Source organism: Capsicum annuum, chromosome 8 (assembly GCF_002878395.1).
Source record: "Capsicum annuum cultivar UCD-10X-F1 chromosome 8, UCD10Xv1.1, whole genome shotgun sequence".
Taxonomy (NCBI): Eukaryota; Viridiplantae; Streptophyta; class Magnoliopsida; order Solanales; family Solanaceae; genus Capsicum; species Capsicum annuum.
The window spans coordinates 4286960-4304866 of record NC_061118.1 but is presented as its reverse complement, the minus strand read 5'-3'; positions in this window follow the sequence as shown (position 1 = coordinate 4304866).

Sequence of the window (17907 nt, the reverse complement as noted above, 5' to 3'; positions counted from 1 at the left end):
ACAACTTTAGCCATAGTTCAAGAAAGTATTGGATGTTTATCTCTAGTATATATAGTACTATATAAAGAAGTATAATTTATACACAAATATGAACTGGATCGGATGCAATATTAATATTATTTTATATTAAGTAAGTGACATGAGTAGCTTCGATGGAGGAAAAGATGCGGGAAATGAAGTTTGAGATGGTTTGGATATATGATAAGGAGAAACACAAATGTCCTAGCGTGGAGACGTGAGATGTTGATTATGGATAGTTTCAGAAAAGGTGACGTAGCCCGAAGAAATATTGAGGAGAGACGACGAAACAAAAGATGACGCAATTGCAGCTTACTAGTTAAGAGGTTAGATGATACAGATAAGAGTAGAAGGTTCGTAGGTAATACAATGTTATCATACTTATCCTTTAATACTAGTGGTCGTAGACTCTTAGTATATTCTACAGTTTTTTGTATGTCGAATCTGTTACTATCTACTATCTTTTGTACTTCAATTATCACATTTTTTGGCATAGTTAACGGTCTTTTTCAGAATGCTTTGTTATGATTTTTATAGTATTTCGCTATGATTCCTTCACTTCAATTATTTCTTTTACAATTTGCTTTGATATGCTTTTACTTGAGCTTACAATCTCTCTATCATTCAAAGCAGAGGTAAAATCGATATTATACTATCTAATAATTGTCGTATTGTATGAATACTCCCTTTATTCTTTTTTTAGTTAGTATATTTTGTTTTCGAGAGTGAATTGAACTAATTTTTAAAGCTAAATTAGATAGATTAATTTAATATTTTAATATTAAAATTTAGATATCTAAAAATTATATGAAAAGTACTATAAATTGTAATTTTCTTAAATATGATTTTTAAAAAAATGCATCTTAAAATGTTGGTCAAAGTTTATATGATTTAACTCTAAAAAAATCTTCTTTCCCGTGCATTAGCTTTCCCATCGTAGATGGTTCAGCCACGCTCACTGCCACGAAATGATTGAGAATTATGACGAGTGCCAATTAAAAAGGAACAAAGTGAGTATTTGCTTGCAACAAATTTTAATTCATGAAAAATAAACTTTAAAACACAAACAAGAAACGAAATTTTTTATTAATGAAGAATCTGCGTACAAGTCTATTTATTCCATTGATTCCTTTATCTTGACTTTCTCCGTGTTCGATGGTCGTTAGTAGAATTAGACTTACATCTTAGAGTCCCATACATTTTCGATGTGTAATATATCTTTTCTCCAATTTTTCCTAACTTTAGGATCCTTAGGGATCATTTGGTAGAGTGTATTAAAAAAAATAATGTATGCATTAGTCTTGTATATTATTAAGGATAAATTAGAGTAACTAGCAACCTTAAGATCTTAATTACAATTAATAACAACATTTTCTCAAAATTACAACTTATGTCAAAACTAGCAATATTTTAACTTTTTTAGAGTTAAGCACGTGAATTCCACCAATTGCTTTTTCTTTACCTATTTTCAAGTAATTTACTCTATTTTCAAGCAATTTACCTATTTCTGGATTCCACCAATTACTTTTCCTTTACCTATTTTCAAGCAATTTACCATATTTTAAAGTAATTTACCTATTTCAGTTTCCTCCTTTCTAACATTTTTTTTTTAAAAAAAAATCACTATTTACTCTGTAATTTCGGATAAAATTATTCCCCAATAATTAAGGGAAGATGATTTTATAGTTAATGCATGTTATTTTGTTTCATATAACTTCTTTTTTGTAAAATAATTTTGGCATTTTTCAACCTTCTTCTGTGAATTGTTTTTTTTTTTTTTTTGCGGTTTGAAATTTTTGGAGTTACACGATAATGTCAGTACATACAAATCGTAGTAGTTCAGTTAGTGGGATTCCACCGATGAATTTTAGGTCCAATGAAATACCGTCGTTTAGTCTTGGTTTAACACAAGATGAAGAAATTAACTTGATTTCTACTAATTTTCAGTCTAAGAGAGGTGTTAGAAAAGTAGAGGTGAGATCGAATCCGCATAACGATCCGAAAAAGATTGTGGAAATCATGAAACGGAAAGCATTGAGAAAATCTTCATCCCCAAAATCCACAAAAATTTAAAAATCGGTGAAAAGAGAAAGTCGGATGAAAAAGGAGAATCTAGTCAAATTTCAAGTATTGTTTTTTAACTGATTATGAATCTGAAGAAGAGAAAGTGGAAGAGGTATTTTTCTATTTATAAAATTTTATAATTTCTGGACAACATATTCATATATGTATTTTATATATACAATTTATAAGGTGTATATGTAGTTTTGAGTTTCGTTAAGATATGAAATTGCAGTTGCTAATGGGATGATATGTATCTGTTATATATTTAAGATATGTATTTTGTATTTAGGTTTGTTACTGATAAGATTTGTATTTGTTATGTACAACATATTTAATATATGTATCTTGTATTTAAGATATGTGTAGGATATTTGTATTAGTTACTGAAAAGATTTGTATTGATGTTCAGTTGTATTCTTTTCTTGGTAACTAAAATTTTGGACCATTTATGTATTCATAAAATTTTATGCATTTATATTTTAATTTTTTTTGGACTGTATGGTCATATATGTATTTTATATATACATTTGATAAATTATCTGCTTATGTGAGAGTTATTGTCAAGATATGAAATAGTATTGTGGAGATATGTGTTGACACCTAATTTTTTCCCTCCACAACTACGTTTAATTCCGAGTTTCTTTGATTTTCAAATAAAATCACAACAATTATTTTTTCAAATAAATGCATTCTGAAATAGGTATTTGGGCTAATTTTGTCATTTAAGTGATAATTATATTTTTGTATTTGCATATACAAGATTGTATAAATGATGTCATTTAATTGAAAATTTTCATCAAAATTTGGACTTTAAATTAAGGATTATTTAGAAAATAAATTTAAATAATTAAGTCTTGATTTAAATATAATTTATTCTTACAAATAATCTATCTGGAGAAATACTTGTTTGGTTTTATTAAACCAAGAAGCTCGGGATTGAGTGAGAGAATTATTTGTATCAAATTTCGGCTAATTTGGGCTAACCTATTAGATTTGGTCATAATTGAGATCAAAACGGCCTCAATTACAATGCGATTGGTTAATTGTTTTTTTCAATTTGGCTTAAATTTAAACGGATTTAGTTGATTCTTAATTCACTTGGGGTTATCTGTTAAATAACCCCAATTTTCAGCCTATTCTTTAATCACCGGCCCAAATTAAAACAAGTTCAATTTCAGCCTAATTACAATTTACAACCTCCAAGCCTAAATCCTAACCTGCCCAGGTCCCATACCAAATCACCAGCCCAGCGCCACACCTCTACTAAACAAGCCCAACACATTGATTGACCCGGCCCAGTCCCCATTTTCTCTTCCTTCTTAGTCACCATGAACAAAATAACCCTCACCAACATCTACAAAACGCGATAACCAGCCCCAAGACAAAACCGAATCAGCAACATCCAACACTGTGGGTAATTTTTCCACGCGAAACCCGACTTCAACCCATTTTCCCCTCATCCTCATCATCATGCGCTTCTCCACGCATTTCTGGTACGAAAAAGGACGCGGGTGTTCTAGAAACAAGCCTAGGTGTCCCTCCCAACGGCTCAAATCCGCAAGTTTTGGGATAACTCGTACGAATTCGTAAATAGGTGGAGATTTTTCATTAGCTCTTAGAGATTATTCTTCTTCCTCCATTTTCTATTGGCTAGATTCGTGAGTGGCCAGGAAGATTGGTATGTTCGCTGATGAAATGGAAAGCTGTAGAAGGATTCTATTTGGAATTTTTGAAATCCCCTGGAAAATCTCCAAATTGTCCCCAATGTCGTCTATAAAAGGGACCCATGAGGTCGCTGTTTTGGGGTTGGAGAGGGAGGAGGGACTCTAGAGTTTGGAAATAATTCGAGGAAATTAGGCTAAGAATTTTTTTTTGGTGTTCGAAAGAGGGTGAAAAGTGGGATTGTTCTTTCTTCTTCCTTTTTGGGTTTCAAAGTCCTTATGTTCAAAATTTGAAGGGAAATTCGTCCACTTTTTCTGTCTGAAAGCTGGTCGACTAACTGGGAATTCCCGAGTCAACAATACCATTTCTCGGTGGTAACGGTTCTACTGATAGCTCGGGTTCTCATTTTGTTGCCCCATAAGAGGTAAATCCTTCATTTCCTTTAAAGTTTTGCTGGGATTGTTCTTCTTAGACATTTTTTTATGATTCTGTTTCAATAGGTGTGTTATTTGGGGTTGAGAAGTTGTTAGCTGTAGAGGACGGTAATGGCCTTAGGTCCTGGGTGATAAAAACTGTGTAGCTTTTCCTTGTCGACCTAGAATAATTAAGCCTCTAGTGATCAATTGGTGGACTTTGTTGCCGTAGTCACGTTTAGGTTGCGTTGTTCTACTGTGACTGCTTTTCTTTCAAGGATTTGGTGCCGGTTCATGCAATAAATCATTGAAATCTTATTTTTTTAGATTGGTTCATATTACTTTCTGTTCAGATGCTGATTATAAAGCCCAAAACTCTTGTGGGTTTGCAAGGTTGTATCTTTCATGGTATTCATATATTAGTGTCGATCCCATTGTTATGATTCATCTATCATGGCCAGGCCTCATCCCTGAAAGTTGTTTGATTTGTTGCGATTAGACCCGTATTTATTTCTTACCCTTGTCGCAGTGTACATAGGAAGTTCCAAAAATTGTAGTCCTTGTGGTTTATTAGCCTCGATTCATTTTGTTTTAATAGTGATTAAGCTCATTTAAGTTGGAGTAGTTGCAAATAGATCGTCTCCTCATTATTTTGAAATTTACATATATTGCCTGCGATCTGTTCGTCTTTCCTCTAGTTTGATGTCACATTATGTTGCCTGGGATCTGAAATTTCAGTTTTCACTGCTTCTGAAAGTTTTCTTTATACATATCTTTTTTTTATTAGAATTTTTTTTTAGTTATTATCATCCTTAGTCGTCATTTTGTTAAAATAGAAGAAGATGATTAGTGGTGCACTTTTTTTTTTAAACAATGGTTTGTGGGTCAGGTAAATCAACTCTAGATAAGCAACCCTTCTTGGGATTATTATGAGGATCATTTTTCTATGGAATATGTTCACGAATTACCACCCTTTCCCTTGTTGTAGCATGGATCTCCTGCCTAAATAATCTGAACTGATATTTTATCATCAATCTGCTCTGTTTTTGGTCAATTTGACATGGCACTTTGGTTAGCCCACCAATTAGTTCGTTTTCTTACTATAATTTACAAAGACTATGATTAATCCTTATCCATATCTTTGGGTGCATGTGAAAATGGATTCGAAATATTGTGTTTTGAGTCCTACATAGATTCTTCCCATGCATATATCGATGATGGGCCAACATAGCCCAGCTTTTTGAGACAAGCCAAAAGCCCAAAGCTGGTTCAATAATGAATCAATGCCTGGAGTTGAAAGAAGAAAAAACGAGTTACAATCCCGTCTTCTAACCTGCAAAGGAGGCCTTAAAGTCCCATCATCTTCATTGTTGCCTCTTTGTATTTATTTATTTATTTATTTATGTCTTGGTTCATTTAGCTATTTCTTTATTCATTCATTGCGGCCCCGAAGCCAAAATTGTAAACTTAATACAGGTGTAGCGAAGGTCGAGCCAAAAGTTCGAAGGAAAATAGCTTAGGACAGGTGAAATGGGCCGAAAGCCCAATTAGACTAGGACAGGTCTCATTGATTTGGGCTTAAAAGCCAAAATCGTTACTTCCCCGCTTTTCTCATTTTCCTTTCGTTTACTTGTCTACTTGTTTTCTTCGTGAACCTAGTTAAGTCCCTTAAAGTCTAGTCGCTAAAAGCTAGTTTCGTATAATCGTCAAAATATTTCTAAAATCAAGTCCTTTTCAAAAAATCAATATTTTTGAAGTTAGTCAAAAGACGATTTTCAAACAGACCGGATAACCGCAAGTTAGCGGATGTTTTAGGTGCCTAACATCTTCCTAAAACATTAATAGGAACCACTTACCCGGAATTCTCTAAACTTGAATAATTTTCCTGTTTTGAATCGTTAAAGTGTTTTATAAAGGTTTTCTTAATTCCTTTTCAAAATTAAGTGGCGACTCTTTTAAAAGTCAAAATATTTCCGCAAAAGCAGAAATGACGACTCTGCTGGGGATTTTTAACTAGGTTCTAACCAAATGTTTGATTTCGTCTTTTGATTAACTGTTTATGTATTTATGTGTTTCGATTCTGTAGAATTTAAATATCGCATCTCATGGCATATTCCTACATTATTTAAACTGTTTTGGGTTTTCGTGGGTATACCGACCCCTATTGATCAATTTCAAAAATGTGTTGGAAATACAAACAATCTATTAGCACGTGAGTCGTCTGATGGTTGTTTGTATTTTCAAACTCAAGTTGTCCGCTTGAGAACCAGTGTTCAAACCCACTCTAGATACCTAGGATAGAGTGGAACCAAAACCCTATTTCAGGCATGAGCCTAGGACGACCCAATACCCGAGCGGGGTACTGGGCCTATTAGAAAACCCGTCATGCGTCTATTGACCCCGAGTCAATTATAGACGAACCATATTTATGTGTTGAAGAAAATGTATGCCTGTCTAATTCAATCCATTATCCTTTGGGGGTCGGGAAAAGTCTTATCTTTGTCTTCTTTTATATAGATATTGCTCAATCTTATTCCCGTGAAAAGTTTAAGATGGTTACCAAACCTGACGATTACTTGAAATTTTGGTGGGATTACATGGGTCCAGATGAGAGAAAAATTGTTAGGACACACATCGGGCACCTGCCTTCGTTGATCGAAATGGACGCTTGGCCTGAAATGATCCACGTGCTTACAACTTTTTGGGATGATCAGAATATGGTGTTTCGCTTCGGGGATGTGGAATTGACTCCTACCATCAAAGAAGTGTTAATTTGCTATGAGAGTATTGAAATGTGTTTCAAGAGAAAGGAAAAACCTGATAAGAACATTTTAGTTCCTGCCGTGTGGGACCGTCAAACAATCAAAGAGGCATTTTTAACTGATGACGACACCTGGCTAGGGGAACGTGATGGAGTAAATTTCACTTTTCGGGAGTTGTATCGTCGGTTTGGAAGATTCAATGCCTTACACAAATTTGGACATAAATTTGAGTCCGAAGCAAAATAGAAGAAGATGGGAGCCTTTGCGTTTGCGGTAGGTCTACTCGGAACCATGGTGTTCCCACAGGGAGAAAATGGCACAATTCATCCAAGTGTTGTTATGGTGGCCCATGCACTTTTCTTTGGAGTAGATTACGATTCTACCAAGGTATTCCACAATTTAGCTCCCATGATTGTCGCCGACATATATCGAGCCTTGGGAAGGTGTCAAGTCGAAAATCATTTCTTTTAAGGTTGCAACCTAATATTACAATGGTGGATGATGAAGCATTTGGTAAAAGATTCGAGAACGGTACAACCTGATCATAAAACAAGGGTGGATATGCTAGCTTCGCAAGACATGTGGTTGTTTCTACACAGGTTCAAAAGGGAAGCATCTCACGAATTTTGGTTTAAGACTTTCGGGGAATTAAGAGATGACGATGTGAAATGGTCCATTAACTCTCTTTGTTCAAGGAAATACACTATTCGAGGGGGTAAGTGGCCTTTCCTAGTGCTTCCCGATCTCAGGGGGACCCGGCCTTACAATCCTGGCAGAGTTCTTAGGCAATTCGAGATCAAGAAGGAGGCACCACAAGGTTTTTCACCGAATACAATGAAAGTGAGTCTCTACTCAAATATGGCATGATAAATGGATGGAGAAGAAGAAGGTGGACGGAAGTGACTTTCCGTATAGAGCATGACCCTGAAGTCAGCGACACTTACAAGGAGTGGTTGAAAAAGAGTCTTGTCGGAGCATTGATTCCGGGACAAATGTGCCTACTCAGGTTGTGGATGTAGAATCCGAGCATCAAATTCGGCTTCATAGGTTACAAGATGAGTTCCAGAAAAGCGAAATCGCGCACCGGTAGATGCACATGAAGGACACTTTGACCATACGTATGTTAAGGGAAGAGTTGAAAAGAGCTAGGCAAGACACTGATGATGCCAGACAATGCCTAATCGATTTGGATGATAGCATGGACTCCCAACTCGATAGCATAGGGAAAATAGCTTACGACTGCAAGGCACAGTTATGTGGAAGTCATCTTATCATCAATAGTATCAAATAGCACATGAGGTGAACAAAGCAAAGAAGGCAAAAACGGACGAAGGAGCCTCCAGTAGCTAATCTTTCTATTCTCCCCTGCACGGGAACTTATCTTCTTTCATGTTATTTTCCCTTTTCCCTAAAGATCGTATCCCTATTTCGATCTTTTGTAGGCATTTATGCCCTTTTCGTGTCTATATAAGTTGGGGGTTAATGGATTGACTTTGAGGAAGCACATATTTTCTTCAAAAAATCGTTAGGCCTGAACCCTTGGCTAAAAAAGGGTCACCCCAACTAGGATACGCGTCATTATAATGTTTTGCATAGTATAACTGTTTTATATGCTTATGTGCGTTTGTTGAGATCAAAGGCAAGTTTATCCACTATGTCCTATGGATGAATTTGACTATGACTCGAACAACTCTGTGTGGTTATTTCCTATCAAATATTTTGCATTACTTATCACATACGGAAACTAACACATTTGCCTTTGAGTTGTTTTACTTTGCAGATAATAGAAATTACTCTGTGTTGATATAAGCGGGCAGAACATCCCTACTTCACCCGATCAAAAGCGCACAAAATCCCATCCTCTGACCATCATCCAAAAATGATAGGAAATAACGAAAAGAGCGCACTGACTATTCGGGACAATGTGATAGCGGAACAGAATAAGATGATTGCGGAACTTGCAAGAAAGTTAGAATGCTTCAGGAGGAAATAAATCGCACTCGATATTTGGCTAACTTGGCCATCACCGTCAATGCCCCTTCTCCGGGCCGAGACTCCACTCCAAATCTCTCCCCTCAGCACCCCTATTGTCAGGGATCAGCCAACTAACGTATCATCCGGCTCCGCTCCTCCATTCATCTAAAATACTAATTGTGAAAATAATCCAGACGTCTACCATCCACAAAATTCATCTGTAACCCCGTAGAACCCACCTTTGTGTCCATTCCCAAATCCTCAAAACACATTCTCAAATCAACAAAACACATTTCCAAATCTGCAAGATTCACTCCCGAATCTACAAAATACGTCAAACCTACCTTCGAATCCACCAAATTTATTTCCAAATCCGCAAAATCCTTCTCCGCCAAACTACTTACAAAGCCCACAGAACCTTTCCAATTTCTAGAACATCCTCCCCACTTACCAATCAAGTTCCTTCCATCCGCAAAATCAGGCCTTCCTTCTAAATCCCCCTCAAGCCATCATATCCCCTGATATCTATGAACCCCTTCCTAACCCCGAGATGGGCCATTATGAGGAGAAGGAGAAAGAATAGAGGTCCCAGCATGAAAGGACTTTACTAGCTATGAAGGAGGAGATCATGGGGATTAAAGAGTCTCATGGATCCAAGGATCATGACGGTTTGGGGTATGACGATTTGTGTGTTCACCCGAGAGTAAATCTACCAGAACGGTACAAAGTCCCTAAGTTTAAGATGTTTGACGGTACCGAAAATCCAATGGCCCATCTAAGAAGGTACTGTGAGCAACTGGTAGGGATAGGGAAAAATGAGGCGCTATTGATGTGCCTATTCAGTCGAAGTTTGAATGGTGAAGCCTTGAAATGGTTCATGTCTCAGGAGCTGAAAAGGTTGACTGGTTGGAAAACATTGGCCAAGGGTTTCCTTGACCAGTTCGCATTCAACATCAAAATAGTCTCTGACCGGTATTCACTAGATTGGATCAAACAAAAGAGCGTTGAGAGTTTTCGAGACTATGCTTTTTGTTGGAGAAAAAAAGCTGCCAAAGTACAACCCCCCATGTCCGAGGAGAAAATGGTATCCGTATTCTCTTGCGCTCAAGAAGGAGAATATTATACCAGGATAGTGTCCGCTGTCAGAGAAACCTTTGCGGATTTGGTAAAAATAGGAGAATTATTGGAAGAAGGTATTCAGACAGGGAAAATTGCCAAAACCCCGACATCGTCTGGAACTGCCATGTTTTCTAAGAAGAAGAAGGAAGAGGTAGGTATGGTTTCTGCTAATTCTGTTACAAAATCAAAACAATGGTTCAACTCTAGAAATATTTTATCTTCCCCGCCGTCACATAACCTTCTGCACGCGTTCTACGCCCACCCCCAATACGAGGCTCGACTCCCAAACATCCAATCCTCATACCAAGCTCCATAGCCAAACACTTTTCCCCAATAGAAGTTTCACCTTCAAATTATCAGTCTTAGTTCCAAACCACTCCTCCAAATAACCGAACAAATTTCCAAATGCCTCCAAATTATCACCGAGTACCCCCTCCTACAAACCTAAGCCAGTATAACCCCCAACGTCCAAACTACGAAAATAAACCTCCCCGTAACTTCACCCCACTAGCTGAAAGTTATACCCAATTATTTGAAAGATTGAGGAATGCCGGTCATTTACAACCAATACAGTCAAAGAGTGTCAATCCCAACTCTCAATTTTTTAATGCAAGTCAACATTGTGCTTATCATTCGGGGGAAGCAGGGCCCAGTATAGAGGATTGTGTCTACTTGAAACACAAGATCCAGGATTTAATCGATCAAAAGGTTATCACGCTCCAGGAACCTACTCTAAATGTTAGCAGTAATTCACTGCCCAACTATGGGGGATCTATAGTTAACATGATTAAGATAGAGGGCGAATGGGCATCTGGCAAGACCATTACCCAGGTGAACTCCGAAAAGCACAAAAGAGCGGAAGAGGTAGGAAAGATAGAGAAGGCTGTGGTTGCCTTAAGTATCAGCGAGAAACCCCATTTATTGTGATGACAGCCCCGACTCAAGTGTACGCTCCCCCACCAAGAAAGAAATTTATTTTGCAAGCCGCTACTGCCCAAGAAATGACGCGATCGGGATGATGTTACATCCCTGAGGAATTGACCAACAAAAAAGATTCACAGAAATGGCCAATCACTGAAGGAGAGGCTGAGGAATTTTGAAGGCGTATGCAACCAAAGGATTAATCAATTGTTAAACACTTGGAGAAAACGCCAGCCCAAATCTCTGTCTTGGTACTATTAATGAGTTCGCAATACCACCGGCAGGCTTTATCGAAGGTCTTGGATGAAGCGTATGTTCCTGCAGGAACGAGCGTTGAGAAACTGGCTGCGATGATAGGGAACATTGTGGGGAATCATCGCATATTATTCAGTGATGAAGAGTTGCCGTTTGAAGGGGCGATGCACAAAAAAGCCATGCATGTCATCATCATTTATCGAGATTATGCAATTAATCAAGTATTAATAGATAACAGATCTAGTGTGAATATTTGTCCCCTCTCTACGTTGGTTTAAATGGGCTATGATCTGGGGAAAATTCATCAAAGCCATATAAATGTGAGAGCATTTGATAAAGAGCAGAGAGATACCATATGAGAGATTGATTTGCACATCCAAATGGGGCCTGCTGAGTTGAAAACTAAGTTTCATGTTATGGATATTCATCCTAGCTACAACCTACTCTTGGGAAGACCATGGATACATGGTGCAAAGGCAATTTCATCACCCCATCATCAATTATTGAAGTTCATTTGGGAAGATCATGAAGTAGTCATCCAAGGAGAAGGAAGTCGAGCGGATCGCCCCAACGGTTATGTGCCGGTAATTAAAGATGTTTCAAAAGGTAGCAGCTTCTATACAGTGGAAATTATAAATGCTGCAGACAGAGATTCGACACCCAAAATACCAATGCCTCCTATCTACAAAATGATTACAACGGTGATGTTAACAAATGGGTTCGAACCTAGTCGAGGCTTGGGCAAGAATCTGCAAGGAATTATTGAGCCAATTACAATCCCAGAGAGAGTCTCTAAGTACGGGTTAGGATATCAGTCTGCCAAGAGGGATAGGGTTGAGGATGAGCCAGAGAAGAGTTTGTTTAGGCCCTTGCAACTCCTGTTCCAGTCATTTCCTATACGAGAAGTACCCAATGATGATGGGATAGGAGATTTGTTCGAAGGATGCAATGCTGTACCAAAAAATCTCCTAAAGTCTAACGGAGCGAAGCAGATTGCGCCAGGGAAGGCCTTGCAAAATTGGACCTCCACTCCACTTATAACCCGTCTCCCGTCATGGTAGATGAAAGGGTAATTACTAATAGTTTTGAAATCGATGATGATCCGGAGGAGGCCCCGCGATCCACCCTTTATATCTCAAAACTTTCTTTTCGTATCTTGCTGCTTTCAAAAAGGCAGGGACTTGTATTTGTGCAAGTCACGAGCCATGGTTTTGTAATTATCTCTTAAATTTCAATGAAAAGGCCTTCATTTATTTGGAAAACTATACTATTTATAAAACGCTCCTAGTCATATGTTTTGTTATTATTTTCTTATCATCTAACTTAGTTTGTTTGTCCATTACTGTAATTGTAGCTTAAAACCTGCCAATGTCGTGTCATGTCAAAGCTTGAACGAACTAAATGAAGGGAACAATGATGATTAGAAGGACGATGACGAGGAACAGTTAGTTAAAGATATGAAGGAATTTGAGAATCGCAAAAAACCTAATCTGGAGGAAACCGAAACAATCAACTTGGGAGATCACGATGAAATTAAAGAGACAAGTGTCAGTATCCACCTGGCGGCGCCACAAAGGGAAGAGCTCATCCACCTGTTGTGGGAATACATTGATGTATTTGCTTGGTCCTATGAGGATATGTCGGGGTTGAGCACCAACATTGTGTCACACAAATTGCCGATAAATTCTGAGTTTGATCCAGTCAAACAAAAAATGCGGAAGTTCAAGCCAGATTTGAGTCTAAAGATCAAGGAAGAAGTGACAAAACAGATCCATTCTAAGGTTGTCGAGGTCACAAAATATCCGACGTGGTTGGCCAACATCGTCCCTGTGCCGAAGAAGGACGGCAAGATTCGAATTTGTGTTGACTACAGAGACTTGAACAGAGCCAGTCCTAAAGATAATTTTCCGTTTCCCAACATCCACATTCTCATCGATAACTGCGCAAACCATGAAATGCAGTCATTTATTGATTGTTTCGCCGGGTATCATTAGATATTGATGAATGAAGAAGATGCAGAAAAATTAGCTTTTATTACGCCCTGGGGCATTTATCATTATAGGGTAATGTCGTTTGGTCTCAAGAATTCGAGTGCAACATATATGAGGGATATGACATCTATTTTCCATGATATGATCCATAAAGAGATTGAGGTGTACATGGATGATATAATTATCAAATCCCGTGAGAGTTCGGATCATCTGACTCATCTGAAGAAATTCTTCAATAGATTAAGAAGGTACAGTTTGAAGTTAAATCCTGCTAAGTATGCTTTTGGTGTGCCATCAGGAAAGTTATTGGGGTTCATAGTCAGCAGAAGAGGGATCAAGCTAGACTCATCCAAAATCAAGACAATTCAAGACTTGCCGCTGCCAAGGCCCAAGAAGGAAGTTATGAGTTTCATGGGTCGTTTGAATTACATTAGCAGATTCATCACTCAATCAACAGTCATACGCGAGCCATTTCTCAAGATGTTGAAGAAAAATACACTGAATGAGTGAACAGAAAAATGCCAGAGAGTTTTTGACCGCATCAAAAAATACCTATCCGCACCACCAGTTTTGGTCCTGCCAAGAGAAAGAATTCCATTATTTCTTTACCTGTCAGTCTCAGAAAATGCTTTCGGATGCGTCCTTGGGCAACATGATGAGACCGGTAGGAAAGAGAAGGCCATTTACTACTTAAGTAAAAAGTTCATGCCATATTGTGCTTTGACTTGGACAGCACAAAAGTTGAGGCATTATCTGTTGTCCTACACAATATACCTCATCTCGAGAATGGATCCATTAAAGTACAAATTCCAGAAGGACATGCCTACGGGAAAGCTATCCAAGTGGCAAATGTTGCTGAGTGAGTTTGACATTGTGTATGTAACCCAAAAAGAAATCAAGGGGCAAGCCTTAGCAGATCATTTGGCAGAGAATCCAGTCGATGAAGAATATGAGCCACTTCGAACTTACTTTCCAGATGAGGAAGTCTTGTTCGTAGGAGAAGACATTACAGAGATTTACCCCGAATGGAGGCTATTTTTTGATGGGGTAGTCAACTTCAAAGGTTCAGGAATCGGAGCAGTTTTGATGTCAGAAATAGGCCAACATTATCCGATAACTGCTAGGTTATATTTCCCATGCACCAATAACATGGCTGAATATGAGGCTTGTATCCTGGGTCTCAGATTGGCACTTGATATGGGTGTTCGTGAATTGTTAGTCATCGGAGATTCAGATTTGCTGATTCACCAAGTACGGGGGGAATGGGCGGTAAAAAATCCCAAGATTACTCCTTATGTAGAGTTGGTGCAAGAATTATGCCAAAGATTCAAGGATGTTGATTTTAGACATATCCCACGAATACAAAATGAGTTTGCTGATGATTTGGCCACAATATCTTCCATGATTCAGCACCCGGATCAGAGTTACATTAATTCTTTGGAAATAAGCTTGAAAGAGCAACCCGCGCATTGCATACACATGGAAGAGGAGCCTGATGGAAAGACCTGGTACTATGATATTAAGAGGTATTTGGAATCTGGAATATATCCTGAAGAGGCTAGTAACAACCAAAAGAAGACAATCCGGAGTTTGGCAAAGAATTTCTTTTCGAGTGGGGAAATTCTTTTTAGGAGGACTCCTGATTTGGGATTCCTAAGATGCGTCGATGTTGCAGAAGCCAATAAATTGATAAAAGACGTACACGCTGGAGTTTGTGGGCCCCACATGAATGGGTTTGTCCTTGCCAGAAAGATCCTGAGAACCGGTTACTTTTGGATGACTATGGAAAATGATTATGGAAAGTATGTGCAAAAATGTCCAAAAAGTCAGATACACGGAGATTTGATTCAAATGCCTCCACATGAGCTTCATGCAATGAGGTCACCTTGGCCCTTCGTAGCTTGGGGCATGGATGTTATCGGACCAATAGAGCCATCGACATCAAATGGACATAGATTTATTTTAGTCGCCATCGATTATTTCACTAAGTGGGTTGAAGCTGCTTCATACAAAGCCGTCACTAAGAAAGTGGTTGCAGATTTCATCAGGAATAACTTGATTTGTTGATTCAAAGTGACAAAATCAATCATTAAGGATAATGGGGCAAACTTAAACAGTCACTTGATGAGTGAAATTTGTGATCAGTTTGAAATCGTGCATCGCAATTCGATTGCATACCGTCCCTAAATGAATGGAGCTGTGGAAGCGGCCAACAAGAATATCAAGAAGATCTTGATAAAGATGGTCAAAAATGATAGATCATGGCATGAGATGTTACCTTACGCTTTGCTAGGGTATTGCACAACAGTTCGAACTTTCATCGGGGCGACCCCTTATTTACTTGTCTATGGGAATGAAGCTGTGATTCCTGCTGAAGTTGAAATACCTTCTCTAAGGATTATTCAGAAAGCTGGGCTGAGTAACGAAGATTGGGTCCGCGCTCTCCATGAGCAACTCATGTTGATTGATGAGAAGAGAATGGTCGTTGTATGCCATGGTCAGCTGTATCAACACAGGATGGTTCGTGCTTTTAACAAGAAGGTGAGAGCTTGAACATTTGAAGTGGTGAAAATGGTCCTCAAGCGAATATTCCCTCACCAAGAGGATTACAAGGGCAAATTCGCTCCAAATTAGCAAGGGCGATACATAGTTCGCAAGGTACTATCTGGAGGAGCTCTGATTTTGTCTGAGATGGATGGCACAGAGTGGACCAAACCAATCAATTCTGATGCTGTAAAGAGATATTATGTTTGAAAGATATTCTATTTTTTGTGTTTTCTTAGTTTACTTTTAATCACCTTTGTAGTAATATTGTTTGCTAGTGTGTAAATGCCTAGAATCCCTTTCTTTTTATGTACGAACTACGTTTGACCTGAATTCCCAAGAAAGGGATACGTAGGCGGACTATGTTGGCTTCGGTCAAATTTTTAGAGAAATTTATCCTTTCTTTTTATGTATGAACTACGTGATGACCTGAATTCCTGAGAAAGGGATACGTAGGCGGCCTATATCGGCTTCGGTCAACCTATTAATTTCATTTGTATATCCCTAGCATAGGCCTGAACTACGTTTGACCTGATTCCTGCTTCAATGGGATACGTAGGCGCCCCAACGACTTGGTCATATAACCCCAGGAAAGGAAAACTGGGTCAGAATTTTCGAGAAGGAATCTCAAAAATTCACAAGATAAGATCGACATCCAACAAAAAGAATAAAGATCAGCAAAGACTTCAAATCCACTCGGATTGGTATCATCTCAAACAACATTAAACTGGGGCAGAAATTTTGAGGAAGTCCTAAAAATTTCCACCAAATGCCGGAACATATTCCAAATTCCCCAGCACCAGAGGTTAAAGATTTGGAAGACACCAACTGTAACAAAGTCTGGGTAGACTCAATTTTTGGCTATGATAGAACTACTTGAAGAAACCCTCCAACAATGATCATGAGTTTTGAAAACCATCCATCGAATATAGTCAAAACCACGAGGAAGACATTCGTTGAGCTAGTACATGACATGACTGGCAGAGATTTTCTAAGGTTTTACAGAAGTTTTCAAAATTATTTTCAAAAATTTAAGACTATTTTCTAAAAATCTTACGACTCACTTATTTAGTATTTGCCTAGACATCATTTGGGATGGAGTGTCAGGGTGGAATTCCCGATATGGTGGAATTCTCAAGAGATGGAAAGGAGTAAATCAAGGATCGAAGGAGGTCAACGTGAAGTAATTTCATTCAAACTAATCATTTTTCTGTGGATGCAGGGTTCAATATACAAAATGAGGGTCCCTTTCAAAAATCCCCTAGCAAAATGGGAGCCACAACAGAGCATTAATACCCAAGAATAGTATTTTAGGATAGCCCTAAAACTAGGTTTAACGCCCATTTATTAAGGACCTTTTGATTTGTCCATCTCATTTCTCGAGATCGTAGGCGACAAACAAAAGTTCTTTGTCTTCTTTACACATATCGTATTTAGAAGTTTCCTAAAAATAGTCGCTAGTAAAAGCGACTTTATGTCTACTAATCGTCTACCTTGAGTACAGGTACATGTAGAAAACAGGACGCTGACAAATGAAATCAGATAAAATTACACATCATAGCCGCAAGGTATTGCCTCAAGGGCTATTGCATATCATCGCTACAATGGCTATTGCATATTATCGCCATAATGGCTATTGCATATCATCGCCACAATGGCTATTGTATATCATCGCTACAATGGCTATTCATATCATAGCCACAATGGCTATTGCATATCATCACCACAATGGCTATTGCATATCATCGCCACAATGGCTATTGCATATCATCGCCACAATGGCTATTGCATATCATCGCCACAATGGCTATTGCATATCATTGCCACAATGGCTATTGCATATCATCGCCACAATGGCTATTGCATATCATAGCCACAATGGCTATTGCATATCATCGCCATAATGGCTATTGCATATCATCGCCACAATGGCTATTACATATCGCTGCCACAATGGCTATTGCATATCATCGCCACAAGGCTATTGCATATCATCGCCATAAGGGCAATTGCATATCATCGGCACAAGGGCTATTGCACATCATCGCCACAATAGCTATTGCACATCATCGCCACAATGGCTATTGCATATCATCGCCACAAGGGCTATTACATATCATCGCCACAAGGGCTGTTGCATATCATCTCCACAAGGATTATTGCATATCATCGCCACAATGGCTA